Source organism: Lissotriton vulgaris, chromosome 3_1 (genome assembly GCF_964263255.1).
Source record: "Lissotriton vulgaris chromosome 3_1, aLisVul1.2, whole genome shotgun sequence".
NCBI classification, from domain to species: domain Eukaryota; kingdom Metazoa; phylum Chordata; class Amphibia; order Caudata; family Salamandridae; genus Lissotriton; species Lissotriton vulgaris.
This window is the reverse complement of record NC_141689.1, coordinates 1,036,581,364-1,036,596,733: the sequence shown is the minus strand read 5'-3', so window position 1 is coordinate 1,036,596,733 and position 15,370 is coordinate 1,036,581,364.

The window sequence follows — 15,370 nt, the reverse complement described above, 5'->3', positions numbered from 1 at the left end:
ACGCTCTGGCTACAGGATCTAAGGTTGACGAAAAGTACGCACATGGGAGTTGCTTTCCGCCAAATTGTTGAGTCAAAACCGATAATGCACATCCCTCTCTCTCATGGACATACAATGTGAAAGGCTTACTGTAGTCGGGAGTACCCAACACAGGAGCCGAACACAACGCATTGCGTAATTCAGAAAAACTCTGTTGACATTCCTCAGTCCAAGGAATAAGATGTGGAGTATCCTTAACCGTAAGAGCTATCAAAGGCTTCGCTAGAAGAGAAAAATTTGGGATCCACTGTCTGCAGTACGACGTAATACCCAAAAACGCACGTACTTCTCTCTCTGTCGTAGGGACACTCATTCTCGCAATAGTCTGGATTCTTTCTGGGGTCAGTTTCCTTCCCTCCTTCGATAAGAGGTGACCTAAATAGGTTACTTCTTGGCGACAGAATTGTAATTTCGAGAGAGAAACTTTAGGATGTCATTCAGACAAATGAGACAACAAGGACACAGTGGCATCCTTACAGATGTCTTCATTATCGGCAGCGACCAACAAATCGTCGACATACTGGATAAGGGCTGCACCTTCGGGAAAAATCAGCAAGTCAAGTTGCGTCTTCAGAGCTTGACTGTAAATCGATGGACTCTCGCAATAGCCTTGAGGAGAGCGCTTAAAGCTGAAACTTCGTCCTCCTAAAGAGAATCCAAAGATATCTCTACTCTCTATGGCAATCGAAATGCGGAAGAAAGCATTCTTCAAATCGATCACCGAAAACCAAGTAGCAGAAGCTGGAATCAATGTCAATAATGCAGTAATGTCGGGTACAACAGGGAATTGCGGAACAACAATTTTGTTCACTTCACGAAGGTCGATAACAAACCTATATACAGGAGGCTGTGAATAATCAGTTCTCTTCAAGACAGGCAAAACCGGACTATTACACACATAACCTCGAGTCTCTTCAATAACGCCCTTGTCAATCAAATCATAAATGATCGCCAAAAGCGCTCGTTCACCATCACTTGAAATACGATATTGTGGAATGCGCGGTAACTTAGCATTCGCCTTCAACGTCACAACATATGGGGGAATATCTAACAGGCCCACATCATTTGGACCCGTAGCCCATAGCGAATCCGGTAACGAAGATAATTCAGGTGGAAGACAATCTTTCTAAACATGTATTGGAAAAATCATATTCTCACCCAAAATAAGATGTACTCCTGAAGGAGAACAGTACAAAGTCGCATACAATCTCTTCAACAAGTCACGGCCTAGTAAGTTCTCATTACAACCTGTAGTCAAAAGAAGGGGTGCTTCAAACTTACGAGGACCAACAGAAAGAGGTAATGGAACGGAAATCGGATTCATAACGGGGGCGCCAGAAAAACCTATAGAAACATTATTAAAGCCAGACAAAGGTGCGCCAGGGAGCTTAGAATGCATAATAGAACTCTTCGTAGCACCAGTGTCTAGCAGGAAAGGCTCTGACACACCTGATGCAATCACTTCCACGTAGGGTCCACTCTGATGTACCGGAACTGAAACAAATCACTCTCTTTGTCTATGGCTGTCCTAACAATCATTACCTTGCTCTCCATTGCCTTCAACATAGTAATCATCTACGTAATACTGTGCTGTCCTACCGGACGAATTCTGCTGTTGGTCAAAACTGTTCATTGAATTCTGCGGAGGCAAAGGGCGCGCGTTCTGTCCGCGACCTCTACGCGCTTGTTGAGCACCTCTACCTCTAACACCAGGGGTACTATTTGCACGTTGCAACAGAACTGGACAACTATTCTTGTAATGACCTTCTTCTTTACAATACGCACACTGATTAGGCCCATACTGGACACGCTGTTGAGGAGTCTCGTCTCGTTGCGAGTTCCTCAAATACTGTTGAGGCTGCTGATAATCACGCTGATTATTAACATGGGGTGGATAAGCTTGTTGTAGAAGGACTTTAGTCTTCAATTCCTTAGTCTTCTTATCCGCTCTCTCTAGCTCATCCTTACGCATATTCTCATAGTACTGAGCCGTAGCGAGAATTTGCACCGATGTAGAGACAGGCCAAGCACTCTCGGAATCCTTCAACTTGATACACAACTCAGGAAGAAGATTGTGCAATAATTTATCAACGAATAATCTCTGGCCACCCTCGGTAGCCATATCCTGACCACTATGATCGACAAACGTTTCCTCAAAACGCGAGAAAAAGTCCGAGACGGACTCGTCTTTCTTCTGCTTACAAGCAGACAATTTGTCCCAATTAACACGGACCTCAGGCATCAAAGTTTTCATGAAAGTGATAATTCTACCAGGAAGTTCAGCAATAACATCTTCAGGCTTAGCACCTCCAACTTGTCTATCATTCGCTGCAACAAGATTCACCCACGAGTCACCCAATTCATTATCATGATCAGTATGTCGAATGATATTCCAGATGGGTTGTGGAACAACATTCCCAAACAGCATATCTATATCCGCCAAATTCATAACGCACGAACTCACAGTTTGCGTAAGTTCCTTATAATATCCTGCTGGATTCTTCAGCGGATCTGGTAAAGTCTGCTTAAGCGCCAGAACTTCTGCACGTTTCCATGGGACATGTACCCAAACACGCTGAAAATGGGCTTGAACAGCTCCATCTTGAGGTCTCCAAACCGGAGGAACTTCTCTCATTGGATACTGACGCGCATGTCTCCTAACTGACGAATCTGGCTCAAACAGCCGGTCAGTAAGAACATCACTACGCAGCGACAATAACGTCGATACCGCTTTCTTGACATTGTGGAGACTCACAATCGTTCCTTTAGCAAATTCAGAACGTAAGCGGTACAATTCTACAGGAACTCTACCCAATTCGTCCATCCATTGTTCATGGAGGAACGCACACATAAGCTCAAAAACGTAACTTTGCTTTGGTGCTTCCCATTGTCGGAATACATCCATAATACCTTCTAGATCATACTGGGACTTATACGTCACCCATCTTCGTGCCATATGGTCCAAAACTACTCGCTCATCTGTATCAGGCAGTTGACTACGCAACTGTCTACGCTCACTCACAGGAGACATACCCATTTGTCTCAACCAAGGAGTTAGAAAATTAGAAAAGGCAGCCGTCATCCGCTGTCTTGGAGAAGGAGTAGTCGGAAGGACAAGAGGAGACGAAGCAATACTAGTAGTAGGATCCAAAGTCGGAACAGGCATAGAGACAGTAGTAGCAGGAATAGGCAAAGTTGGCAGTCCTTGAGAAGGCCGCGCATAAGGAACAACAGCCAACGAAGGAGCTGGCTGTGGAGGAATAACAGGAGGCAAAGCAATAGGTGCTTGCGCGGCCACAACCGGTGGTGGTGCCGTAGCATTCTGCACATAAGGTGGCGGTGAATTTAGCAAATGCGACATTAAAGGGTCTTTCACAAGATCCTTCTCGTCTTTCTGTTCTTTAGCCGGCAAGACTGGGTAGCATCTGTCTACCGCTAACTTCCTCACTCTAAGCATCTGCTCACTTTCCTTCTCTTCTTCATCATCTCTGTATGCAACTGCAGCTTGCACCATTGACATACCCTTTCTATTTTTCTTCGCTAACTTAATTTCTTTCTGTTTGGCTTCTTTGCACCATATGCGGAAAGAGTCAAACATCGCCCGCCGGGCTTTCTTCTTGAACAACTTCACTTCCAAGTTATCTAAGACTTCTGTCTCAAAACTACCATAATGGGGCCACTGTAGGACACCGTCATTCTTCGTGTATCTTACCCAAACTTCATTGTAGCTGATAGGACCTACACCATGTTTCACATACAACTCGTATGTAGGAGTTCCGATCGGAGGAACCGGACACGAATCCTCTAACCGGGAATCCCTCAAAATACCACAACTAAACAAATTCCTAAGACTGCTAAAACCAGGCATCTTGCTCACTAGTCTAGCTTCAAACAACAGGGCAATCTGAAATCGATAAGCTTGTGAATACACGAATCCCTTGGCTTTGGGGCCTGCAGGTACCAAATCAAAGCTATCCACTAAAGGATACAAAACAAACTAAGGACTAGGAGACGCTCCTTTCATACTTAACTGAGTTGCCGATGGCGTCACCAGAAGACCCGTCAATCGTCTCGCTCTACAAACGTCTAAGGCTCCAAAACAGGGCGACAGTCAGGGCAGCAGTCCTTCGTAGCCGTCGGGACGCGGGAAACCTCGCAGCAAAGACCTTCGGAACCACGTCGACATACAGGGGTCGCTGAAGTGGCTGGCCAACCTCTGGAATTTTCACACGAAGCTCCTCACGAACCTCTGGCTTGGACCGGTACCGCTGAAGTCGCCCCACGTTGGGCGCCAATTGAGGTACTGGGTTTTTCGGAACCGATACTATTACAATAACCCAGCGGTGTCAGGGCAACACCCAAAGACCCCGGATTCCCCCGTCTTGGCTAACAGAGACACAGGATACTTCTTGATGACGTCAAAGACCAAAGTTTATTGGTTGCAACCAGGGACAGAGGTCTACGAAGTACACACGGGTAGTTCGACAGAGACTGCACACCCTCAATGAACGAAACTCGGTCTTTTATGCCGAAAATTACGCCTCTGGCAACATCACAATTTACATTGGGTGCATACAAACTGACCAATGAACAAGTAGCATTTCAGAAAGTAACGAATGACGACAATCATAGATAATCCCACTTTCCGTTGTCCAGCCCACCAAAACGATCGCACACATGCTTGGTTTCCTGTTCGATCAGGCCGGACAAACCTATCATAAAACCTTCAACCCAGATCGATGAACATGTCGTAAAGGAAAGGCAGAAACAGATGGGAAGGAGATAGGGGAGTGGGAACGGTGTGCCATAAACTCAGGGCACGTCCTGCCCTTTGATCTCTACCAGGCCAGCTGCTGAACAAGGAACTGGCTCAGCGGGATTCGCCCCAGGCAAGGAGTCAGTTCGGCTAGGTCAAACAGGAGTCAGCTAAGGCGTACGTGTCGAGGACTCGTTCGGCCACAGTCATCGGGCCTATGTTAGGGCAACCACACAAGATGGCTGCCACATACAAAATGGAACCCGAGGGTTCAGACTAAATCCTCAAATACAGAGTGTTCTCCTATATCGATTCATACGAAAACACTCAGACACGTTACACTCGCCATTTGCGTTCCGCTGACACCAAAATCGTCCATTTCCGACGATCTTTATAAATCGGGTTTCAGAACTATCAAACCCAATTCGGGACCACGGAACCACAGACGCAGTTTGAACCATTCGAAATCTGGGTTCAGCTGTGGGTCAAAATGGGCGTCGAACGCAGTCACCTCCGCATTATAGTCAGTGGCTGCCCCTGTGTTGGGTAGGTGCTTGAATAACTTGAAGATTTCGTCGCCAGCGTAATGCAGCAGCAAAGACCTCTTAACCGCCTCATCCGTCTCCCGGGTGGCGACAAAGTAGTTGTTGAGGTGTTCTATCCATATTTTCCATCTGGGGGATGCTGTCACTGGGTCCTCCAATTTACTGAATGGGGTAAAACCCCTGAGGCTGCATGTTGGAATGGTGTGTGGGCCGGCGCTGCGGCCTGGTCGTTGTCCCCATGGCAAAACGGCAGCCCAAGGTATTGGGTATTGCAAACAGGCAGCGTGCTCCTCACTGGTGGAATGGGCCTAGCATGGGTAATGATCTCATCAAGCACACGTGGAAATGCGCTGGAAGGTCACTCCCCTTGTTGGGTAGACACGTATCTTGGGACGACTTGTGTACTTGAGGTAGTGTCTGCACCTCAGGATGCAACTTCTGGGCCACAGTGTCAATTAGCAGCTCCCTGGTGGATCTCATGCTGCAGGATTCTCTGGTGGGGGCATGGCTTAAATGCGGCTGCAACACGGGTTAGTTCCTGGTGCAGGGAGAGCATGTGGGGGGCACACCAACCTTAGCTGAGGAGGCTGTCATAGTGGCGAGGCAGGGTGCACTCAATGGGGTTGGGTGCGCACGTGCACCTGATGCGTTGCGGCCCGCAGCCGCGGCCATGAATGCTATGTGCTCGGCAGTGGCGGGGCAGGCGGCAGGTAGCAAGCGAGGGTCTCGGCCCGACTTATTGCCAGTGTGAAGGTGTGCCCAGCGGGTGTGTTGCGGGCACCGGCATGCACAGGGGTTGGCGCTGCGCGCAAATAACTGATGCCACACTTGCTGTCTGGACCGGAGGTCTCGCCACCGAGCGTGCGCTACCTTTTATTCAGCCCCGCAGGCCACGCCTGGCCTGCGGATGTCGTGCGGTGGTCTAGTCGCGACTAGACCGCTAACCATTACACACACTTAGGGGCCTATTACAAGTCTGGCAGTCCTAAGACCATCAGACTCGCGGTGGAGCAGTGGTGGCAGTCTTGCGACCGCCCTATTTCGACACTAGTGGTTGTGCCGCCATGAGACCGCTGACTCCGTCAGGGAACTCAAGTTCCCTGCCGGTGGTGCTGTAGTCCAGAGGCACCTATATGCTTGAAGGGACTGCTGCGGACCAGCCAAGCATATTACGACTTTTATCACTGCCACTGTTTTCATGGAGGTCTTTTCTCCATGAAAACACTGGTGGGGATGAATTAAAGGGTGAGGTTCCGTGACAATCATAGTGGTGTTTTTGACTCGATCGAATATGGACGAGTCTGGTATCTATGAACCGCAAATGACAAGTTTAGTGGGTGTACGCGTTTTCGCTATGCTGGCCTGAACCGTTCGTCTTATTCGTGGGTTTCTTCATCTGAACCCACGGGTTCCATTTTAGATACGGCATCCATTTTGTCTCTTGCCCTCAAGTAGCCAGCGAACGGGCACTGTCAGCTTCGTGACCCTGGGATTCCCAAACCCTTGCGGAAGACACGTGTTCCTTTGAGCGTGTCTTTATGACGAGGGGGATGATACTGCAAAGGCAGATGGCCCCGCTCGAGGCTCATCTTGCCGTGCCGGTCTATTGTTTCAGCCGTGCATTCATTAGGCACGACTCCTTTGATCCTGCAATCGTGCTTCCGATATCGCCCCCTACACTCTTTTCAATCTGTTGTCTATCTTTGTCTTCCCTTGCACCTGTTTCTGACTCTTCCTTAAACTCGTTTACAGCCGGAATGGAATGTACTTAATGGTGGGATAATGTACTTTTACAGTTGGGAACCGGCGATGCTACTGTAATTATGTTCCGGGGCCCTGGGTACATGAAAGCAACCCTTTTGAAGTTTACTGTGGGAACTGAGTTGTAACCTTTTGTTCGCCATGTTGTGCTATGACGGAAATATGTATAAAAGGAGCACTCCACTGTTGCAATTTGAAGCAGTCTCCTAGAACCTACACACGTTGTACTTCTTGTGACTTCTGTGTTCCCTGCAGTAAATAATTCTCGATCTTTGACGCCGAAGAAAGTGTCCCGTGTCTCTGTGATTTGTACGCCGGAACAGGTAACCCACGAAGGTTTCAGGTGTTGTCCCCTGGCACCGCTGGGCCTTAGAATAGCCCAGTCCTTCAAGGGGCCCCTGCATGGCTCGTGTGGCTCACGCCTTGTGGATGCGCACAGGGGGGCACAACATGTGTCCCCCGTGTGCATGCACAGAAGTTTCAGCACGGCATGGACTTCTTAGTCCATGCTGTGCTGGAACTTCCTTTGACGGTCCCATTGCGATGCCTATTTTATAGACCCTTTCGTGGAACGCCAAAGAAAAGGCCTGCCAATGACATAAAAAGTCGTAATAGGGCAGGCGGTCTCACACAGGTTTCGTGGTGCAGGGCAGGTTGGTTCCACCCCACCCCCCACCATCAAACTTGTAATAGGTCCCTAAGTGCGCACAGCTGTTTGTCCAGCCATCTCAGGACAGCCAAACAGTCATGTGCACTTTGCATGTTCCCCACCCAGGCTGCATTACATACTGGGTGGGGAACATGCACAGGCTCCCTGTCCCAGTCTGAACTCCGAACCACAGCGCTCGGACCAATTGCAAAGCTGCATTGCAGTGTTGTGATTGGCTCAGGGGAGCCTGGGTGCTTCTGGACTCTTCAGCAACAAGGGAGCAGAGAAGGAGGCGGCTGCAATGCGAGGAGGTGAGTGTTTTTCATATTTTTAGAAATATTTGGCTCCCCCTACCCTGCTACTCCACCACCCCCACCTCCGATCTCTGCAAGCCAGCAATGGATGGTGACCGCAAGCCAGCATTGGATGGGGACAGTGCAGAAAATGTGACCCAGTCCTAGATCACTGGGTACAGGACAGTGTACTTTTGCTTCACTCCGTGTATACAAATCATACATTTTCAATCTTTAATCAAGCTGAGAATTATGCAGGTTTCACGAATATTTCATGCAACACTAACGTTGATCAGGAATTTTTTTTTCTCAATTTACAGTAGTGGACTGCATTTTCAAATGGAGGCAACTAAGAACTTTTACAGTACATGCGATTTACGTTGTCTGGTAGTGGTGATTGACTGCAAGCATTTTGGCTTGCTGCAAGCTGTTTGTGGTAATATTCTAGTAAAATGTAGCAGTGATATTAACTTTATTCCTTCCCCACCAAAAAAACAGAAAACATTACCACGCCCCTGTTCTTCCACCCTCAACGTGGCATTGCTCTGTCGACACTGAAGTCTATGAAATAATAGCATCTATGGAGCTTCCTCATTCCCTCAATCTTTTCTTGGGTTGGCACCTGGCTGGTTTTCTACTGGCATGACCGAACTTTCAATGTTCTGACTGGTACAAAAATTTGAAAAATCACCAAAATGCTTCATTTTCTCCAGCTTATCAGTACATACTTCAAATAGCAAGCATAAGAAGAAAGCATTTTAAAACGTGCTCTATGTGAGAAGTTGGCCTGGTATATGCTGTCCACTAATTATAGTGGGCACCTTGCACCAGTCCAAATTACCCTTTTTGATGATTAGGTTAAAGACAACCTTTATTGAAAGCTATCCTAGTGGTAGCTTTGGAGAGCAGCCTTCAGGTAAGGTGTGGCGCCGTGGCCGGGGTGACTGACGCTGGAGATCACGGTTCGATTCCTGACTCTGGCGGTAGGGGTCTGCCTAGCACCATATGACTCTGGGTAATAGCTCACGTAATCTTCCTAACGGCCCCCAGCGCCGAGATACCCCTTCGGGGGTGATTCATGCGCTATATAAGTACTGGATTTACATTTTACATTTAGGCTAAGTTTCGAAGGAATGTAAAGCAGCTTGGTTTACCAGATTATAACCCCCTGAATGACCAAATTAAAGGAGAACCACACAAGGTATATATAAAATATATGTATTTTATACTCAACACTCTCTACTAACCTATTTATGAGATTAGAGAACAAGCACACAATATTACAGTACTAGAACGACAGTAAGTAGCACAATACACAGAGGGGTCCAGGGGGAGACCGAAGCATATACTAAGAAAGTGGTATAACAACCACGACTTGACTATACACAGTGCCTGGAGCACGTAGAATCGCTGTAGTGGTAACCCAAAGAACCACCCAAGGTAGTGAAGCAGGGGACCCACGGTGGACATGTGCACTGTGAGAACACAGCTGCGAGCTCCGTGCAACTCTATGGGAAAGTCGTGGTTGGAGTTTTAAAGATTAAGGACACTTAGGAGAGGACTTTGAGCAAACCCTTTCAATCATAGGTCAGCACCCATGTGAGCACCGAATTACTCGTGTTACCTAACCCAGGAAAGCCGGGTGCATAGATGTCAAATGGTGTTGGGAATCTTCGTTGTTTTCAATGGCGTGATGCTGCAAAGTGCTGCTGCAGGGAAAATGGAAAGTGTCCGGTGTGATCCAAACCTGAATCGAAGCTGAAAAGAACCTGAAAGCAGAAGGGATAGAGTCTGGGTCACTTCAGGGTGACCAGGGGCACACTAGACGAATGCCCACCGATGTCGGGTATATCAGGTGCGAAGAGGTGAAGCTTGACTCTGCAGCCACGGGGGCCAGGAGATGTCGAGGATGACCAAAGTCCACAGGTGAACTGTCCCACAAAGGATGTCAAGTGCTGGGCGGTCAGTATCCTGATTGGAAAACAACAAGCCTTGGCAACTACAACCCACGCTGTCAGGGAAAAGATGCTTCAGTGAGGACCAGCAATGTCCTGGGGACTTCCCAAGTGATGGAGAGTCAGGGCACATCTGGAGCAATCAGGAAAGCCCACTGTAAGTTAAAGTTCCCTTCTCAAGACCCACAGGTTGACAGACCAGGGATCGCGAAGGGATCTCGAGAGGAATCACAACATACCAGCCTTTGTGGAGTGTAGGCTGGTAGTCTTCAGTGGAAACAATGCTTGGGGTCAGGACTACAAGTAGCCCAAAGCACAGCCTCAGGGGTCGCCAAAAAGCATATGCTGCTGCAAATGTACACGTGCCCAGAGGTTCAGGTTGCACGGTCCCCACGAGGGATGCGGATCTCAGTATTGCTGAGAGCACAGATCAACCTCAGAGACCACAGGAACCCACCTCCTGAGTTGCAGAAATATTCGGAGACCTTCAGAAGCTGCTTAGATTCAAACCGGTCAGATGCGTTTCAGGTGACTGCCTTGCAGGGGAGTAACTCCTTTAGTCCAAGGGAGATTCTTCGGTCATCCAGCCTAGTGTAGATCGTCAAAGTACTTGGTTTCTGTAGCAGAGTTTAGTCCAGGTAAAATCTAAAGTCCTGTAAACAGGGATTCTTACTTTATACCCAAGGAAGGGGTGGGACAAACTCTGGGGACCCACATATGGGAGGGTCAGGACAGAGGGGTGGCTACACCCATGTCCTTTGTCCAGTTTCGCTCCGGAGCAGGAGCAACTGGTTCCTGCAACCTGTTTGAGCTGGACTATGCACAGGGACACCAAATGTGCCCCCAGTGCAGACATCAAAGCACTCTGAGAGTGCACCCACCCAGCCCAATACACTAAACCCTGTCTGGGAGGTGGTTACACCTCCCTGTGACAGGAAACCTATTGTCCAGCCATCCCCTGCCAGAGTTTCATCCAGCAGCTGGAGGGAAGACTTGTGTCTGTGGCTGGCAGCATCCATCTTGTGATGCCAGGATAGTGAACGTAGGTGTGTGTACAATGGTCAGGGTCTATTGATCAAAAGCAAGAATTTATCATAGAACCTTTTGTAATCGTAAATTATTCAAAGATTACTTCTGTGCAGTACAAAAAAACATTTATTTCAACATTTTAAGAAAAGTATAATTCGTATTGTTCAAGATAAGTACCACAAGCATAATGACAGGCAAGAAACCAATTACTTCATTGGATCAAGTAGAAAGCAGGACATAAGTCTCAATTAAGTTCATGTGAAACAATGCTCTTGTGGATACGATTCTCAAGTGTTCGCTACATAGTATACACTTCAAATGCGCTCAAAAGTGACAAGGAAAAGAGACAGTTAGAGGGGATGGGTGTGGTTGGATGTAGGTGGGGACTGGGTAAAGGGTGTTGTGACCTTGTTACAATCACAGTGGTTTTGATGCAACCTTTACAGACTAATTTAGTTCCTTAGTTCCATTTCCTTCTTTAACATAGGATCAGTATTAATCAATTGGTTGCTTCCTATGTTAGGAGGGCGAAATACAATCCGGTCTACGTTTCGACCCCCGAGATAAGGGTTGATTGAAGCCTCATGCTGGGGTCTTCTTCAGGACCTAAGGGTACAGGAGCGCCTAAAGATAATTATAGAAAGGACTGTATCAAAAACTGGAGTATGAGGAGCACTAGTACTGCAACTAGCTCATTAAGAAAGGGAGTTTCTTACTTATTGTAGGGCCGTCCAGTGGCCTATTGACGTTGGACCATCATCGGTTCCATAGTAGTAACTGGTGACCGAAAGGTGTTTAAAAATTGGAGGCATAGGTTTGAGTACTGGGTCAATTTGGTAATCCTATGAGCAAAGGCTCGCAGAAATGACAAAGGGGTCATATGTATGTTACAATATTGCAAGCTCAATGGAAAACGGCGTAATGCTAATCGCCCAAGACCAATTATACATATCAAAGGTCATAATAATACACATTATCGCTCAATAGTGCAGACAGCAGGTGTATCGCCCTGAATGGGCACACCCGTACCACGATGAAATCATATCCGTGCTATACATATATGCCTGCACCCCGACCCGCACCAATCAATCAATGTGTATTAATATGACCTTTGATATGTATAATTGGTCTTGGGCGATTTTTGCATTACGCCGTTTTCTATTGAGCTTGCAATATTGTAACATACGTATGACCCACTCCAAGATGGCGACCTTACTCTCGTCAATGAGTCCTACCTCTATGTTGATAAGATACGTGATGGTTTTAAATGGCGGATGTTTGCCGCGACTTTCGTTTCATTACTGAAGAAGGCCGAGTGCCGAAAGCGCGTTCTTGAATAAACAAATATTGTGAATACAACCCTGCGAGTGCTGCTACCTGATTTCCGCAGGATTGCGGTGAGGGACCTTTGGAGCAGATATTGATGTCGGGTGCACCCCGACAAGCAGGCACCAGCCTCTGAGTGCGGCAGGCAGGTGTGATTGGAGCGTGAATATATATATATATATATATATATATATATATATATATATATATATATATATATATATATATATATATATATATATATATATATATGTATATATATATATATATAAAGAGTTGCCGCTAGGTGGGGAAGCACTTACAGGTAGGAATTGATGCCAGCGCAAGGGCCTTTCCTGCCAGACGCGTTTCGGGCCAACGCCCTCTTCAGTGGCAGCACATGTGACATGACGGCAAGCTGCAGGCACCAGTAAATACCCTCAGTAATTAAGCACAGGTGTAAAACCTGAAGCAATGCTCTCTGGGACTGGTGGTTCCGTAAAACCCAAGTGGGTCGCCGCCGCCATTCGCATGCAAAAAAAGTGTTAAAGGGATTGCCAATGTCCCTGCAAGCACCCCGCAAGTAAAGGCACCTCCTGTACCACAGAAAGCTGCCCAAGTAAGGCAGCTGTGGACCTGCAGTTGTAAGCGGTAGTGCAACCCGCGACCGGGCAGGCTCAAAAAATGGAAAGAAAGAGTTGCCGCTAGGTGGGGAAGCACTTACAGGTAGGAATTGATGCCAGCGCAATGGCGCGAGCTGCGAACAGAGTCCCTTTCCTGCCAGACGCGTTTCGGGCAACGCCCTCTTCAGTGGCAGCACATGTGACATGACGGCAAGCTGCAGGCACCAGTAAATACCCTCAGTAATTAAGCACGGGTGTAAAACCTGAAGCAATGCTCTCTGGGACTGGTGGTTCCGTAAAACCCAAGTGGGTCGCCGCTGCCATTCGCATGCAAGAAAAGTGTTAAAGGGATTGCCAATGTCCCCGCAAGCACCCCGCAAGTAAAGGCACCTCCTGTACCACAGAAAGCTGCCCAAGTAAGGCAGCTGTGGACCCGCAGTTGTAAGCTGTAGTGCAACCCCGCGACCGGGCAGGCCGCAAAAAATGGAAAGAAAGAGTTGCCGCTAGGTGGGGAAGCACTTACAGGTAGGAATTGATGCCAGCGCAAGGGCACGAGCTGCGAACAGAGACCCTTTCCTGCCAGACGCGTTTCGGGCCAACGCCCTCTTCAGTGGCAGCACATGTGACATGACGGCAAGCTGCAGGCACCAGTAAATACCCTCAGTAATTAAGCACAGGTGTAAAACCTGAAGCAATGCTCTCTGGGACTGGTGGTTCCTTAAAACCCAAGTGGGTCGCCGCCGCCATTCGCATGCAAAAAAAGTGTTAAAGGGATTGCCAATGTACCCGCAAGCACCCCGCAAGTAAAGGCACCTCCTGTACGACAGAAAGCTGCCCAAGTAAGGCAGCTGTGGACCCGCAGTTGTAAGCTGTAGTGCAACCCCGCGACCGGGCAGGCCGCAATAAATGGAAAGAAAGAGTTGCCGCTAGGTGGGGAAGCACTTACAGGTAGGAATTGATGCCAGCGCAAGGGCACGAGCTGCGAACAGAGACCCTTTCCTGCCAGACGCGTTTCGGGCCAACGCCCTCTTCAGTGGCAGCACATGTGACATGACGGCAAGCTGCAGGCACCAGTAAATACCCTCAGTAATTAAGCACAGGTGTAAAACCTGAAGCAATGCTCTCTGGGACTGGTGGTTCCGTAAAACCCAAGTGGGTCGCCGCCGCCATTCGCATGCAAAAAAAGTGTTAAAGGGATTGCCAATGTCCCCGCAAACACCCCGCAAGTAAAGGCACCACCTGTACCACAGAAAGCTGCCCAAGTAAGGCAGTTGTGGACCCGTAGTTGTAAGCGGTAGTGCAACCCCGCGACCGGGCAGGCCGCAAAAAATGGAAAGAAAGAGTTGCCGCTAGGTGGGGAAGCACTTACAGGTAGGAATTGATGCCAGCGCAAGGGTGCGAGCTGCGAACAGAGTACCTTTCCTGCCAGACGCGTTTCGGGCCAACGCCCTCTTCAGTGGCAGCACATGTGACATGACTGCAAGCTGCAGGCACCAGTCAATACCCTCAGTAATAAAGCACAGGTGTAAAACCTGAAGCAATGCACTCTGGGACTGGTGGTTCCGTAAAACCCAAGTGGGTCGCCGCCACCATTCGCATGCAAAAAAAGTGGTAAAGGGATTGCCAATGTACCCGCAAGCACCCCGCAAGTAAAGGCACCTCCTGTACCACAGAAAGTTGCCCAAGTAAGGCAGCTGTGGACCCGCAGTTGTAAGCGGTAGTGCAACCCCGCGACCGGGCAGGCCGCAAAAAATGGAAAGAAAAAGTTGCCGTTAGGTGGGGAAGCACTTACAGGTAGGAATTGATGCCAGCGCAAGGGCGCGAGCTGAGAACAGAGTCCCTTTCCTGCCAGACGCGTTTCGGGCCAACGCCCTCTTCAGAGGCAGCACATGTGACATGACGGCAAGCTGCAGGCACCAGTAAATACCCTCAGTAATTAAGCACAGGTGTAAAACCTGAAGCAATGCTCTCTGGGACTGGTGGTTCCGTAAAATCCAAGTGGGTCGCCGCCGCCATTCGCATGCAAAAAAAGTGTTAAAGGGATTGCCAATGTCCCCCCAAGCACCCCGGAAGTAAATGCACCTCCTGTACCACAGAAAGCTGCCCAAGTAAGGCAGCTGTGGACCCGCAGTTGTAAGCGGTAGTGCAACCCCGCGACCGGGCAGGCCGCAAAAAATGGAAAGAAAGAGTATATATATATATATATATATATATATATATATATATATATATATACATAAATATATATATATATATATATATATATATATATATATATATATATATATATATATATATATATATATATATACATGTATATTTACCATAAAATAACTCAACTAATAAAAAGTTACAACTATACTAAACCAACCAATAAAATAAAACTATAAACAACTTTAACCAATGAATCAAACG